The sequence below is a fragment of the Felis catus genome, chromosome D3 (genome assembly GCF_018350175.1).
Source record: "Felis catus isolate Fca126 chromosome D3, F.catus_Fca126_mat1.0, whole genome shotgun sequence".
Lineage (NCBI taxonomy): Eukaryota > Metazoa > Chordata > Mammalia > Carnivora > Felidae > Felis > Felis catus.
Window position 1 is genome coordinate 80,734,695 of NC_058379.1, and position 16,332 is coordinate 80,751,026.

Here is a 16,332-nt window from a genome sequence, read left to right on the forward strand (position 1 = left end):
CTATGCATTTTCTATGCCTAAAAGTAGCTTTTCATTCCCTTTCCACACTGCACACATTCTTTTCCTCCCTCTCTCCCTTCCATCCTTCCTTCCTTCCTTCTTAATGCATTAGCTAGTCTTCCTGTATAATGTTGAGTTGTGACAGCGATAATTGCCCTTCTTGCCTTGTTCTTGCTTTTAATGGGAATATTCCAGAAGTATGTGATGTAACTGCTCTAGGTTTTTGGTTAAAAACCCTTTATCAGAGTAAGGAAGTTCCCTTCTATTTCTAGTTTTTCCTAAGAGTTTTTCTTTTAGATAAGAGTGTGTATTAAATTTATAGAACCAGATATGTTATATTATTTATTTTTAATCTGAAATACATGGTGAACTTTCACTGATGGATTTTTCTGATGTTCTCACAACCCTGGGATAAACCAAAACTAGTAATGATCATGTAAAAAACATACACTGGTTGGATTTAATTTGCTAATATTTATTTAAGTCTTTTAGTCTACATTTATAAGTGATATTACTCTACATCTTTGTCCCCTGTACAGGCATACCTCAGAGCTACTGCGGATGTGGTCCCAGACCACCACAATAAAGCATGTATCACAATAAAGTGAGTCAAGTGAATTTTTTAGTTTCCCAGCACATGTAAGTTATGTTTACACTATACTGTAGCCTGTTAAGTGTGAGATAGCATGTCTAAAAAAAAAAAAAGTCATACCTTTATTAAAAAATACTTTATCGCTAAAATATGCTAACCACCACCTGAGCCTTCAGCGAGTTATAATCACTGATCACAGATCACCGTAACAAAAACAATAATGAGAATGTTTGAAATACTAAGAAAATTGCCAAAATGCGACACAGAGACAGGAAGTGAGCAAATGCTGTTGAAAAAAATATCACCAATAGACTTGCCCAACCCAGGCTTGCCATAAACCTTCAATTTGTAAAACAAAACAAAACAAAAACAAACACACAAAACAAATGCAATATCTATGACATGCAATAAAATGAGGTATGCCTGCACTTGTATATCCTGGTTTCATTTTGGTGTCAAGCCCATACTAGCTTTATAAATTAAGTAGCCTGCTATCCTTTTCTATTTTCTGTAATAGTTTATGTAAAATAGAGATTACCTTCTCCTTGAAGGTTTGGTAAAATTCACTAATAAAGTCGTCTAAGACTGGTTAGTGTCTTTTCTGGGAGGTGGTTGGGGGGTATGAACATTTGACTGTCAAATCACTTTTTTTTTTTTCAACGTTTATTTTTTGGGACAGAGAGAGACAGAGCATGAATGGGGGAGGGGCAGAGAGAGAGGGAGACACAGAATCGGAAACAGGCTCCAGGCTCCGAGCCATCAGCCCAGAGCCCGACGAGGGGCTCGAACTCACGGACCGCGAGATCGTGACCTGGCTGAAGTCGGACGCTTAACCGACTGCGCCACCCAGGCGCCCCAAATCACTTTTTTTTTAATGCTAAACTAATTTCATTCGGTTTTCCTATTTCTTCAGTTTCAGAAAGATACTTTTTCTAGAAAATTAGCAATTTCATCTGTATTTCCAAATTTATTGACATAAAATTGTACCACAGATTCCCTTATGATTTTTTTTCATTTCTGTTGCATCTGGGATATGTTTTTTTTTTTCCTATTCCTAATGTAATCCATTCATTCTGATTGCTGCATAATATTCTATTGTAGAGATATCCACAATTTATTTATTCAAGTATCAGTTGATGGATATTTGGGTTGTTTCCATTCTTCACCATTATGAATAATGCTACTATGAGTGTAAGCGGACAAGTTTTTGTAGACATGTTTTCATTTTGGGTGGCATATACTGAGGGGTGTAACTTCCATTTAAACTTGAAAATCAAGGAAAGTGTTACATACTAGCAGCATGCAGGGAAATACTGGTAAAGATTGGTCAGTCTGCTTTTCTGCTGCTGATCATAAGAATAAAGTTGGTTGAGGGGCACCTGGGTGGCTCAGTAAGTTAAGCATCCGACTCTTGGTTTCCACTCAGGTCATGATCTCACAGTCGTGGGATTAAACCCCACGTTGGGTTCTGTGCTGGCAGCTCAGAGTCTGCTTGGGATTCTCTTTCTCGCTCACTCCCTGCCCCTCCCCCCCCTCAAAATAAACAAATAAACTTTAAAAAGAAGAAAGAATAAGGTTGGTTGAGTAACTACCCATTCTGCTCCACACTTCCCCTGCCTTCTGCCAGCATTTCAGTCAGTTGAGATTCTTGTCTTGCCCAGGTGACCATGACCTACAGTCTTGAGGAATGTGAATCCTTGGTGATTCCGCCCATATGGAGTTGATGTAGTCCTTTGTTAACCTCGGCCACAGGGCAGGCAGTACGAACAGACACCCTAAGGAGTATGCCCCCAGCTTCCAGGAACACTGTTCTTTGTGCAGTAGCTCTCCTTAGCTGCCCTGGATAGGCAGCACCAGCCCTCCAGTGATCACCACGACCTCTCTTTTTCTCTCATGCGTTCATGGCTTCAGGACATTGAAATGCCAGGTAGCAGTCTTAAATCCAATTCAGGGGAACTGGTGACGGATCCCCTGGTGGAAGATCAAGAGACTCTCCAGCTGTGTGGATTGTGACCTGTGTGTGCTACGGTGCCGGGGTGAAAACCAGACACGCGGAGCACAGCCGCAGCTCTTTCTAGCATCCGCTGGTCTTCTAACAGTTCCATTCCTATTTTTCTGAGGTATATACCCAAAAGGACCGGAAACAGGTGTCACATACACACATGTATACACATGTTTGCAGCAGCCAAAAGGTGGGAACAACCCCAAGGTCCACCAGTGGGCGAAAGGATAAACAAATGTGGTACGTGCCTAGAGTGGCATACCGGTCAGCCTAGGAAAGGAAGGAAGCGTCGATACACGTTACAGTGTGGATGAACCTCAAAACTGCAATGCTGGGGCGCCTGGGTGGCGCAGTCGGTTAAGCGTCCGACTTCAGCCAGGTCACGATCTCGCGGTCCGTGGGTTCGAGCCCCGCGTCGGGCTCTGGGCTGATGGCTCGGAGCCTGGAGCCTGTTTCCGATTCTGTGTCTCCCCCTCTCTCTGCCCCTCCCCCGTTCATGCTCTGTCTCTCTGTCCCAAAAATAAATAAACGTTAAAAAAAAAAAAATTAAAAAAAAAACTGCAATGCTAAGTGAAAGCAGCCACCACACAAATCATCACTTATTAGATGATTTCATTGATGTGACATATCCAGAAGAGGTTAAGTCCACAGAAGCAGGCAGCAGAGGGTGGTTGCCAGGGGCTGGGGAGAGGAAGGATTGAGGAACAACCACTTACTGGGAAAGAGGTTTCTTTGGGGGGTAATGAAAATGTTTTACAGACGGAGATGGTGGCTGCACAACATTGTGAATATACTAAATGCCACTGAACTATTCGCTTTAAAAAGGTTAATTTTATGTTGTGTGAATTTCACGTCAGTAAAAACAAACAAACAAAGCCCTCTATGGTCGTATAATCATCGCACACTTAGATTATTCCCAAGCTACATTTCCTCTCGCGGATGATCATTTCTTTGCCACCCCCAGCCCCCCAACTCTATCTTTTATGGATACTCCTTTGAATAAATGTAGGTTTGGAGCTGCTAAGAATTTCAGGATAAATGTTTCAGATCAGATACAAAGATATTTGGAAACAGAGAAACAAAAGGAAACAGATTGAGTTAGCATTCCTCTTTGATGTTACCTATGTCATAGATACACCTTTGAGACAGCTGTGTTTTTATCGATTTTACAGAAAATAAGTTTGGTTCGTCATAAAATCATTATTTCTCATATGCTTGGAGCCCTAAGAGACACGTGTCACTATGCAGAATCCCTTGATGTAATAATTGATTTAAAGGAAAAATAACAACCTAAATTTTAGATGGTTACACTTGGTCCATTTGGAGAGATTCAGCTCTGTTGGTGGGAGCCACGCCCCCCTCCCTAGGAAAGCTAGGCGCCCTCTTCATAGCGAGCCCCCCTTAAGGATCATAACACAGACCAATGAGATAGAGGCAAACCCAGACATACCTCAATTTGTCAGAAGCCTTGCTCTGCTTCTCCATGTTTGGGGTCTGACACATGGTTTGGCCCAACACATTCTTCCCAGTATTCACATCCCAAGGGGAGTTTTAAGGGACACTTAATCCTCATGTTTCTGCTTCATTTTCCCTTAACTCATCAAAACAAGGTTATGAAAGATTGCTTTGATCTCTAACAGGACTTGTTCATGAGAGACATGGGGCCATTACTTTCAAAACAGAAAGCTGCACTCTGCCAAGAGTTCGGGGAGTTAACAGCATGACGTTTGAGCTTCATTCGGGGCACCTGACCTATGAGAGCCAACTGGGTCCTACACTTGGCTCAGGGAGGCCTCCCGCCCTCCAGCCTAAGAAAGCCCATTAATTAACTGTCAGACCAGCTGTGTAACAAGTGAACTTTGAGTGGCTGTGCCGTTTTCTTGGTTCCAGGCCAGAAACAATAGGTATAAAACTTACGCCATTAGTGAGACATTTCACAGAGAAATGGGTATTTGCATAATGGAAGGCTGCCTTCCAAATAAAATGTGCCTTGCAGGACGTGTATTTTTTAAAAATTAAAATGTAAATAAATCTGCTCACAGCAGCCTTTTTTGGGTTTTTACAAATACCATCTATTCTTGATGAATTACTATGAGGCTCAAATCAGATTCACTGTCCTATTGCTCTAGGAGTTCAATGCCCAAAGGATAAGGATGGGAAGGACGAATATTATAAAAATGTGACAAAAATTCCTGCTTAAATAAACTTGAGCCTAGGGGTGCCTGGGTGGCTCAGTTGGTTAGGTGTCTGGCTCTTGATATCAGCTCCAGTAGTAATCTCATGGTTCATGGGACTGAGCCCTGTGTTGGGCTCTGTGCTGACAGCATGGAACCTCCTTGGGATTCTCTCTTTTCCTCTCTCTCTGTCTGCCCTTCCCCCCCCCCCCATAAATAAATAAATAAACAAAAAAATAAACTTGAACCTATCTTCTAAGTGAGATAATATTATAAAAGGCACTAGACTGGGGCATAATTAAAGTTCTTTAATTTGTCAGGAACAGAAACCAAGTCATGCCAGTATGAACAAAAGGGAAACCTGTTGTAAAGATATGGGGGTGTCTTGCGTCAACGAAGAATGAGCTACACCTGATCCTTAGGAAGGACAAGAGTCACCACGAGGGCAGGTCAGGGCCCCAGGGGCTATGGTTCCTAGCTTTTCTCATTTTCAGATTGAACGGAGAATTAAAAACAGAAGCCATGTAGAGGATTAGACACGAGACAAGATTCTGTGAAATGTCAAAAGGACAGGCTAGGATAAATAAACATTAAAAAAAAAAAAAAAAGAAAAGGACAGGCTAGGTAACCTCCGCTATCGTTCCCCCAAGTGAGGTAGTTAAAATATTTAATGCCCAGAAAAACTCTCAGTATCCAAGCTGAAAGTGGCCTCTGATGTCACCACCTCTCTAACTTCAACACTTGGGCATTTAGCATCTGTTTGAAAATTTCCCATGATGGGGCATTTACTCATTTACTACTTACGAGGACAACCTATTCCATCATTGGACCATATTAAACACAAAAAGGTATTACACTGAAGTGAAATTTGACCACTAGCCTTTGGTTCACTATCTAGACTTTGAGCACACAGAACAATTCTTAAACGACGTACACACGATAATCCTTTATATGTGAAGACAAATCCATATTCTTGTCCTCCTAGGGTTTTCTCCTATTCTAACTAAGCATGTTTAATGGCTTCAAACAGTTTTCATATAATGGACTTTTTTCATCTTGCCCAATCTTTTCTACACTTAGTCTCAAAAAAAAAAAGTCTTTAGTCTCAAGTGGCCCTCTTAAAATGTAGTATCTAGGACGGAATATATACTCCGACATGGTCTGGATAGTAAACTTCCAGACCAAAATTCTATTAATTCTAAAATTAATAGAAGTAAGCTTCTATCAATGTGGCTTTGGATTGCATTCGCATGATCTTGACTCAGATTGTGCTTGTGGGTCATGCATATACCGTTGCTAAATCAGCTCCCCCTCGTTATACTTTTGTGCAATTAATTCTTTAAACATAAGTGTAGACGGTCCAGGATTCAAGTAAAAACGGAACACCGAGTAATCACTGTTCAGATTATTTTTAACTTTGACCTTGCCTTCCCTTATATTAACTGTCTTCCCAGCACCAACTGATAGGCATAGATTTTACCTCTTACTCCAAGTCATGGATTAAAAAAAAAAAAAAAATGTTGAACTGACTTGAACCAGGGACAAGTACAGAGCCTTTTGATCTGGACTAGAAATGTCTCCACCAATTAACACTGAACAGTATTCTTTGAGTACTGGCCAAACACAGGGTTTTTCTGTCTGATGAAGGAACCGTTTCTCTAAATACTAAGATCTACTTTGGGGCCCCTGGGTGGCTCAGTCAGTTAAGCGTCTGACTTCGGCTTAGGTCATGGTCTCACGGTTGGTGGGTTTGAGCCCCACATGGGGCTCTATGCTGACAGCTCAGAGCCTGGAGCCTGCTTTGCATTCTGTGTCTCCCTCTCTCTCTCTCTTCCTCTCCCTCGGCCCCTCCCCCGCTCATGCTCTGTCTCTCTCTCTCTCTCTCAACAAAAATTAAAAAGTGTTTAAGATCTACTTTAAAAAAACCAAAATTCTCAGAGTATTATTGTGTCCAGTGAATTGTTAAGAACGTGGAATACTCTGTTATATGTGTCCTTGTATAAGGATATCATCTTGTGGAATCCCATAAAACACTCTTTGGGAAACATTGTTGACCTAATTCTATTATCCTGCACTGTGCAAGTTGCCAACCAGTTCCACTGAGATTTAAATGGCAGCTTAATCAAGTGCTCTGCTATAATCAATGTATACTCTGGTCTACAGCAAGCTTTGGTTCTTCCAATCTATTAGCTCTATCAAAGGAGGCAATAAGGAGAGAGAGTTAAGAACTGAGCCAAAGGGTTGAAGAATACTAAAGGTATATGTCGGCTGGGAGATTTCACACACATGAGATCCCGGGTCTTAAAGTGGTCAAAACATTACGTTAAAGAATGAGAAACAAAGGCTGAATCAAAGGTTGAACCAATTTGCCAACTTAGATCCAGAAAAAGAACCCAAGCATAGAGGTCAGGACAGTGTGGTAAAGTCATGAGCAGGTGGCATGTCGCAGACTATGAGTCTGGAGTTCTCTCCTGTCCAACAAGAGAGTGGACACAGAATTGAATACGAGAGAGGCTAATGTCCAGGAGGGGACAAGAGGCCCAAACGGGTTTCATCTCCATATTTACTGAGCTCACAAGATATTACTCACGTGGTGAACGTGAAGAAAACAAGATCTTACACCCACGAACGTGGAGAAAACAATGAGATAGTAATCATTAACTTGTGTGTGCAGGAAGCAAAGGATCTGGGGGGCAAGTGGAGTTTGTGATAGTATATTGGTGTCAGATGGAAAGTAATTTGTAACTCGTGATCCCATTACAGTATCTCCCTACCTAACTGCAGATGCTTTTCCCTCATGGTGGCAGCTTTCTGCCCTAAGCGTGTTTCTAACCCGTTTATGTAAGTAGAACTTATTTCCCCACGGGGGCAGCTGGGTTTTAAGCCAAAGTCCGGTGGCATCTGGCTCTACCCTTGAGGGTCAAGATCCTACCCGAGTGGACACTGAACCTGTGCCTGATAGAGAGTTAAGAAGCTTCTTTCTCTCTGCCACCTGCTAATATTATGCTGTCTGCCCCAGCAGGGTCTAGCTGTCTTCTTCTAAGCTAAGGATGACAACATAAAGTCCTTTCGTTGTGTGTACCTTTATTCCTTTGGGGGCTTTAGTCTTCCTGACATTCTTCCTCTTCCTCTCTTCCTTTTCTAGTCATTTTTCATTCTTTCTCCCACTTTGCATCTTTACTACATTTCTATATTTAGTCTTTCACAAGTTCTATATACTCATTAGCACTACATTTGTTCTTGGACCATTTCTACTTAAGCAGCAATATCCTATAGCTGGATTTCTTTGTATAGTGAATGTATTCCTGAAAAAAAAAAAACAAAAAGGAATTTCAGAAAGCTAAATGATATTTTTAACACTCTGGGGAGTTTGAAATTTACAGATACTTCCCATGGATACCTTTTCTATAAAACTGCAGAATGCTTTTGTAAGCCAGATGACCTCTAATTTGCCAATTTTGTTAAGTTTGTAAATTTAGTTTTCTTAAGTCATGGTTAATCTAAATCAACAAACACTGCATTTTAAAGTTTATCAAGTAGCAGAGTGTCTGGTCAGTTGACCAGAATTAATTGATGTGATTTCATGACTGTGTTTAGTATGATTTAAGTTCCACACTTAGTAAATTAAATGAGATCATTTTATAACTACTCACAGTATTGACTCAGTATGTGATATGCCTGATGGATAATGAATCTATGTTAGCCCAAATGGTACCTTCTCTTGCCCTTCACATTGCTTCTTCATTCAGCAAACTTCATTGATTGTCTAGAATATTCAGGAAACTTGGGAACACAAATGCCTCTGGTTTAATTCACATCGGACAATGTGAATTAGAGTAATTCGCTGCCAGGCATCCAATCTTACATATCTGCAAATATGTTAATTACTGATTAGATGGGGATTGACACAATCCAAGAAGGAAAAAAAAAAAGCAGACCTATAAGCAGTCTAGAATCAAGCTGGAAAAAAGTACAAATAGGAACGTCACAGATGTTGGCCCTTCCACGTGGAAGGGCCAAGAATCAGTGGTGAGTCCATGGGAAAGTGACAAACTTAATTCCAATTCTGGCCATGCCTCAGTAGCCAGAAGGAGAAGAAATAACAACCTATTACAACCTGCTCCCTATGTGCCAGCCACGATTTTAAGCACTTGGCATGTATTGTTTCATTCAGTCCTTACAACACCCTCGGAGGTAGATTCTCCCATAGTTTCTGTCTTATAAATGAGACACCGGAGGTACAGAGAGGTCAAGTATCTTGCCCAAAGTTGTAGAGCACGCAAACGGCAGGGCTGGGGGCCATCCAGGCAGTTGGACCCTGGAGCTCATGCCTTGGTTGTTACAGGGCTCAAGTGAGGTAGGCGTTGGAAGTGCCTTGGCTCTGTGAGGGTACGTACGCGAGCGAAGATATTATTATCGTGCCGTGTGTAGCCTACAGAGGGCTCTCACCCACACACATGCTCTTGATTTACCCAGTAATAACTTAATCAGATGATTTACACCATCCTCTACAGTTGGAACAAGGTTACAGCAACCTAGTTCTGGCGTAGTACACAAGAGGGAGATTTAAAAAATCCAAATAATATGTGGAGAAATTAGATTTTTCCCTGGGACATGAGGTGATACAACACCTCGGGTCAGAGAGACTTTAAAGGTTCCCCATCCAGAATTCCCCCCCCCCACTCAACTATCTCCCACACCCCCATAAATCTGAGTGCCCTGGCTGTCTGGATAATGCATTAGAGATGGATCCTGATGGATTCGTGCACACGAGACAAGACCTGTAAAATGATTCATTCACCCAGACAACCCTTCACAGCTGACGATAGCAAAGCTTGGGGCATCTTTCCCAAGTACAGATCTAAGCACGGGTCCCTACTGCTGAAAACTCATTAATGGCTCTCCTTTACCACTGACTAAATTCTCCATGCTGGGCTCAAGGCCCTCAGAGAATTGGCCCCTTCCCACGGCTACCCCGACAGGGCCTGCATCCTGCGCATTCTAGCGGGCTCCGGGTACCCCTTGCCTCGGCTCCTCCTTGCCAGGCCCAGCTCAGATCTGCCACCCAGGAAGCTCCGCTCCCAGATGGAGCCACGGCTGGGAGAGTGACAGGGCAGGCCTCTGCCCTGGGGGCAGCAGGTGGAGAAGCCCCCTCCCTCCCCCCTCCTCCTCCTCCGTCCTCTTCCCCCCTTGTTACCTTTGGGCTCCGTGGAGCTGTAGTCACACAGCAGAGCTGTCTCCAAACCTGAGAAGGGAAGGACACCCCATATCCTGCTGGGTAGGGAGCTCACTGGTAATGCAGCAAACCCAATTCCTTGCTGGAACGGAGCAGGGGAGGCCTCCGACCCAACATGCCTCTGACTCCTTCGTGTCATGGCCACATACACCGAGAGCCCATGGACCATTCTTGAGAACCCAGGGAGATGATGGTGAGGTCAAGAACACAGGAGATGGGCAGGTGGGGGTTCTCCTGGAGCTCATTCTCAGTTCGTGCTATTCCCCTTCACTCGCCCTCATTCAACAAGTCATGTCCTGGGCCTTATGTCCCAGAGCTTCAGGCTGGGCGTGAAAGGAAAGACAGGCCCTCTCCTCCAGGACCATTGGGCCCTGGGGACCCAGAGCTACGGGGCTAATCGCTGGAGAGCAAGACACAGGGAGGCACGGAGGGCATCGTGGCCCTGCCACCCAGGAAGTGCTGGAACCAAGGCCTAAGGCAGGTGTGACGTCCTCACGCTGGCCTGGGGTCCATGGGAGACGCGTGGAGGGCAGAGGGCCACTCCCGGTCAGTCAGTGGTGAGGGTGGTTTCTCACTACAGCCTAGGGCTTTGCTGTCTTCCTTTTCCTGGGCCAGTTCTTCTTCCCCTATCTCTTCTCCATCTCTTCTGTTCCTTCCACTTGTCATTGGGGTCCACCACAGAATCCTTCTCCTTCAGGAAGCATTTCTTCCTCCAGTTTTCAGTGGCCTCCCCCTTTCCTGAATTCCAACAGCCACAAGTACCTGTGGCAGAAAATTAAGTGCTTGAAGAAACTGCTAGGTTTGACTTTTTGTTTTGTTTTGTTTTGTTTTAGATCGGAAGCTACTTGGGCGTAAGGGTTACATCTCATACTTCGTTTTATCCCCCACGGCGCATAGCACATTGCCACCCAGCCTGTATTTATGGCTGCCAGAAATGCTGCAAAAGGGAGTCTCTTCCTTTCTGCCTCTGGACCTCTTCCTCCCTCCCTCCCTCCCTCCCAGATCTCAGTGGGAAAGAGCACAGAGACTGACATGACCCACACCGAGTCCCCTTTCTTGGCTCGCCCAGGAAAGCCTCTCGGGGGAAGCATTCTGCAGATGGAAGGCAAAATCAGGCTGTGGACTTTTGGAGGAGGCAAAATTATAATTGGCATTTTTCTGCGGAGTGAGAACTCTGTAATTTAGGATTTTGCCTAATTGCTGTTTAGAGTTCCCAGGGACTGTTTCTCTTCAGGCAGTCATGTGTTTGTTGGAGAGGTGTGCTATTAATGGCTCCGAATCTCCATCCAACTGTGGCTCAAAGGTAAGATGACTCAGACGGGGAGCAGGTCAGTCCTGAGTTCTGCCTTTCCTCTAGAATCCTGATTTGTTGAGCCAGTGGAGGAGACGGAGCGGGGCTGGCGCCATCGAGGAGTCACAAGCACAGATTTGCAGGTGGCGTCTTTGGTCTGTGGCTGCTCCGATTCCAGCTCAGAGCAGCCGGTAGCCAGAAACGAGGGGACACCAGAGGCGGGCAGGGCACATCCACGTTCTCCCCGCAGCTGGGCTCTCCTGGTGTGTGTCCGTGTGTGTGCGTGCGCGCGGGTGAGGCTGCAGCCTGTCTGTTTCTAATCCCCACTGTGGACATTTTGGGAAGCTACCTACTTCCTTTGAACAATCCCTTTCGAGTGTTCCTCAGCAGGAGCAAGAATCAGCAGCAGCTTCCTCGGGTACCTGAGGAGGGATCAGGTGCTATACACCCCCTTTCTCCCTGTGACCCCCATATAGATTCAGACCCAACCGAACCAAGCCCACGCCGTCTCCGTCCGTCTGAGTTTGGGGCACCACCAGCAATCTTTTTTAAAAATAAGGCACACTGAAAGAACAGAAGTTATCTCATATTTATCAATCATGGGCAAACACCTCGGCAAATGTAAGCTAGCTGCGCTCTCTATGCAACTTTGACAATCGGCAACTCCTTGTGGTTAGAGGTTAAGGCCACAGACGTTAAAGCCACAGGGAACACTGCCTCCACGTGGGGCAGGGCCAAGCTGAGAACATCATGTTATCCAACTGTCCTATCTCCTGGGCCATCCCTTCACAGTTGGCCAACCCTTTCATCCAGGTGAAGCCTAGCTGAAGTGAACATTCCGGAAGTTTTGAAAGGGACAAAAACACTGACGCCTCGCCACAACATAGCAGAGGGTTACATATAGAACGGACACACCGTGGGTGTGGGTGTGGGTGTAGGGAGGCGGGCACTGTGGACAGGAATGGAGCGCAGCCAGCAAGAGCCAGCTCAACATTGCAAAATAATGGTAACAGTTACTATGTCCTATTTGCCTTCTAGGAGCCAGATGCTGTGCACACATTGTCTTAGTTTAATCTTTAAAGGGGCGCCTGAGTGGCTCAGTTGGTTGAGTGTCCGACTTAGGCTCAGCACATGGTCTCGTGGCTCGTGGGTTCGAGCCCCACATCAGGCTCTGTGCTGACAGCTCAGAGCCGGGGGCCTGCTTTGGATTCTGCGTCTCCCTCTCCCTCTGTCTCTCCTCCACTCCAGCACTATCTTGCTCTCTCTCAAATATAAATCAACATTAAAAGAAAATTTTTTTAGCGGTGCCTGGGTGGCTCAGTTAAGCGTCCGACTTTGGCTCAGGTCATGATCTCACAGTTTGTGGGTTCGAGCCCCAGGTCGGGCTCTGTGCTGACAGCTTAGAGCCTGCAGCCTGCTTCAGATTCTCTCTCTCTTTCTCTGCCCCTCCCCTGCTCGCTCGCTCTCTCTCAAAACTAATAAACATTAAAAAAAAATTTAAGAGGCGCCTGGGTGGTTCAGTCAGTTGAGCGTCCGACTTCAGCTCGGGTCATGATCTTGAGGTTCATGGGTTTCAGTCAGTTGAGCGTCTGACTTTAGCTCGGGTCATGATCTTGAGGTTCATGGGTTCAGGCCCTGCGTTGGGCTCTGTGCTGAATGCTTGCTTGGAGCCTGGAGCCTGCTTCGGATTCTGTGTCTCCCCCTCTCCTTGCCCCTCCCCCGCTCACGCTCTGTCTAGTTCTGTCTCTCAAAAATAAATAAATATTAAAAAAATTTAAAAAAATATATTTCTTTAAAGGACTGTATAGGATTGCCTGGGCGGCTCAGTCTGTTAGGCATCCGACTCTTGGTTTCGGCTCAGGTTATGATCTCAGGGTCCTGAGATCAAGCCCTGCATCGGGCTTTGTGTATGTTGCCTGCTTGAGATTTTTCTCTCTCCCTCTGCCCCTCCTCTGCTCTCTCTCTCTCTCAAAAATAAATAAACATTTTTTTTTTAAAAGGACTGTATAAAAGTGTTACCATCCACTTTTATGGATAAGGAAACAGACTCAGATAGCATATTAGTTTGCTCAGGCGGCCTTAAAAAAGAACCACACACTGTGTGGCTCACCCAACGATTTCTTCTCTCACAGTCCTCGGGCCCGGAAGTATGAGTTCAAGGGGAAGTGGCACCATGCTCCCTCTGAGATTCTGGATAGAAGCCTGCCTTCCTCTTCCTAGCTGCTGGCGGTAGCTGTGGATCCGTGGGCTTCCTGGTTTTGCAGCCGCTGTCATTTCAGCCTCCACCTGTGTCCTCCCGTGGCCTTCTGCTGCGTGTCCTGTCTGTACCTTCTCCTCTACTTGTCAGAACCCCAGTCATATGACTGTCTCCCTCTCTCTCTGCCCCTCCCCCACTCGTTCTCTCTCTCTCTCTCTCTCTCTCTCTCTCTCTCTCAAAAAAGAAATAAACATTAAAAAAAAATTAAAAAAAAAAAAAAAAGAACCCCAGTCATATTGGATTAAGGACCAACCCTACTCCCGGAAGACCTTATCCCAACTAATTATACCTGAATGACTATTTCCGAATAAGATCACATTCTGAGGCACTGGGGGCGAGATTTTCGACACCTTTTTTGCAGAACACAATCCGATCTACGACACGAAGTATCTTTCCTGAGGGAACACTGCTAGCAAGTGCACAGAAAATCCGAACCTAGCACTGACTCCCACTTTTTCTTTCCCATACACTAATTTGGGCAATTGCATTAATTGACGTGTGTGAGATGCTCAAGTTTGTTTTAGCTTTGTATTTTCTTTCTTTCTTTTTTTTTAATGTTTATTTGAGACAGAGAGAGACAGAGCACTGGCGGGGGAGGGGCAGGGAGGAGCAGAGAGAGAGAGGAAGACCTAGAATCCCAAGCAGGCTCCAGGCACAGAGCCCGACCCGGGGCTCCAACTCACAAACTACAAGATCATGACCTGAGCCGAAGTTGGACACTGAACCAACCGAGCCACCCGGGCTCCCCTAGCTTTGTATTTTCTTATCCACAACCTGCTGGTCCCTGCCATGGGAAGGCAAGAAGGAAGACGGGGGGTAGGACCGAGGGGCTGAGTCAGACTTGGGGACTGTGTCTGGATCAGAGGCTCAGTCAGGAAAACAAAAACTGTAGCTAAGTATTTCAAACGGAGAAGAATACAGGAATGTGGTTTTCAAAGTGTCAGAAGGACTAAGGGAAGAGAGAGAGAGACACGATTAATAGGAACAAAAAAAGAGAGACTATGGTAGGAAGTCGCACGGGCAATATGGCAGCCTCGGTCTTTGAAGAAACGTCCCTTATCTAACTTTATAAATGTATGGCTAAGGGAAAGGGAAAGAAAGGGAAACTGTTAAAGCCTTGAAAGGATGTAAGAGAAGACAAAGCCGTCATTCACCTCACAGGCATGAGCTCTCCACAGCGTTCTAGACCTTGGGTTTTGAGAGATTATGCAGCTCTGGTGGCAGTGGATAGAGCCGAGGACCACACAAGCTGGAAGGGCAGATCGGAGATACCTACCCGGAGCCAAGACCTCTGATGAGTGCCACTCTTGAACTAGAAAGAAACCACCAGACGAAGAACAACAAGAACACTGGCTCGTCGAAATCTTGGCTCCGGATGAAGCGAAAACCCAGAAGTCTCCCATGAAGTCTCCCCAAGAAAATCTCCCGAGAAAGCTCCTAACCACAAGCCTACACTCCCATGTGGTCTGTGGCCACAGTTCATAGTTTTCAGGGGCCCCCAAAATACTAAGCCCCAAATTTTGTTTAAGAGGATTCCAGGCCGGTAGCAGCCTGGGTGGCAGGCAGAAGCAAACATGAAACCTCTCTTGAAGGAACACACTTCAAATCCAGATCTACCACAGGTACAGTTCCAGGGAACAGGAGCTCACCACACAGATCGGCAAACATCTGAGGAAACTAGTCACCATACTTGAGAGGCAACAGAAACAGTGGCCACAGAAGGAGTCACGAAGACGGGGACAGGTGTTGGAATAATTAGAGACGAATGATGAAATTGGTGTGCTTCATGTTTACATAAATAAATGGGACACTAAAATAGAATGATGAAACAAAAGGCCATCAACAGTGACTCGGCCTTGTCTAGGAGGTTTCCATCGCAGTGGGAAAGTGGAAGTTGCCTGCAGACAAGGCCCTTTGTGTTCAGAGGAGCCTGAGTTTCTCCAGGGGGTTAAGGTGAGGACCAGCTGCCCGGTGCGGTGTGAGTGGGTGTGCTTTTGAGGGCTCAGGCAAGTACTTCCCCTTTAGATGTCTCCAACCGGACATGAATAGAGAGATGCTGAGAAAAGAGAATATTTTGGGGGGCCAGGGAGATGTTTTATGTAAAGAGAGAGAGGAAGGGAAGACATAATATATCAATATGTAGGCACCATATGTGGGCAATATGGTGGACGCCCCTGAGAAAGGAGAGCCCAATCTTTACTCCCTTCCAGTGCCTGGTTTGTGGGGCACCCGATGAGGCTCGGTCTTGGACCCTGGGGCTTCCAAACTCCCCCTACCAATCAAGAATAAGATCAATTTTTCAGCCAGTCGGTTAAGCACCCAACTCTTGATTTAGGCTAGGTCACCATCTCATGGTTTGGGTTCAAGCCCCGTGTTGGGCTCTGCACTGACAGGGAGAAGCCTGCTTGGGATTTTCTCTCCCTCTTTCTCTGCCCCTCCCCTGCTCCTTCTCTGTCCCTCTCCCTCTCTCTCAAAATAAATAAACAGTAAAAAAAAAAAAAAAAATTAAGAGATGTGTTATTTTTTCCTATCTGAGTTTGTGGAATGAGATTCATATATATCACACAATCTCTGTACCTCCAGGGAATTTAAAGAAAGCTTTTCCCCATTTATGTGGGGGTCGGGGGTGGCCTGAGGGACGATCCAGGATGTCCTGGCCTGTCCAGGATGTCAATGCAGAAATAGAGTGTGCTAGCCTCGCAGGAGGGAAATTCTAGGTCTCCTATGATTTGGCTACAAGAGGGGCAAGGCTTTCCTTTGTTGCTGGTATTTAGGGTATT

The 16,332-nt window shown here is 45.3% G+C and overlaps 1 long non-coding RNA gene across 2 annotated transcripts in view; it reads right to left on the reverse strand.

Moving 5' to 3' along the window:
• The window catches only part of LOC109493498, a 45,266-nt gene that overhangs the window by 20,583 nt on the left and 8,351 nt on the right, over nucleotides 1-16,332 (reverse strand). The window lies entirely within an intron of this gene.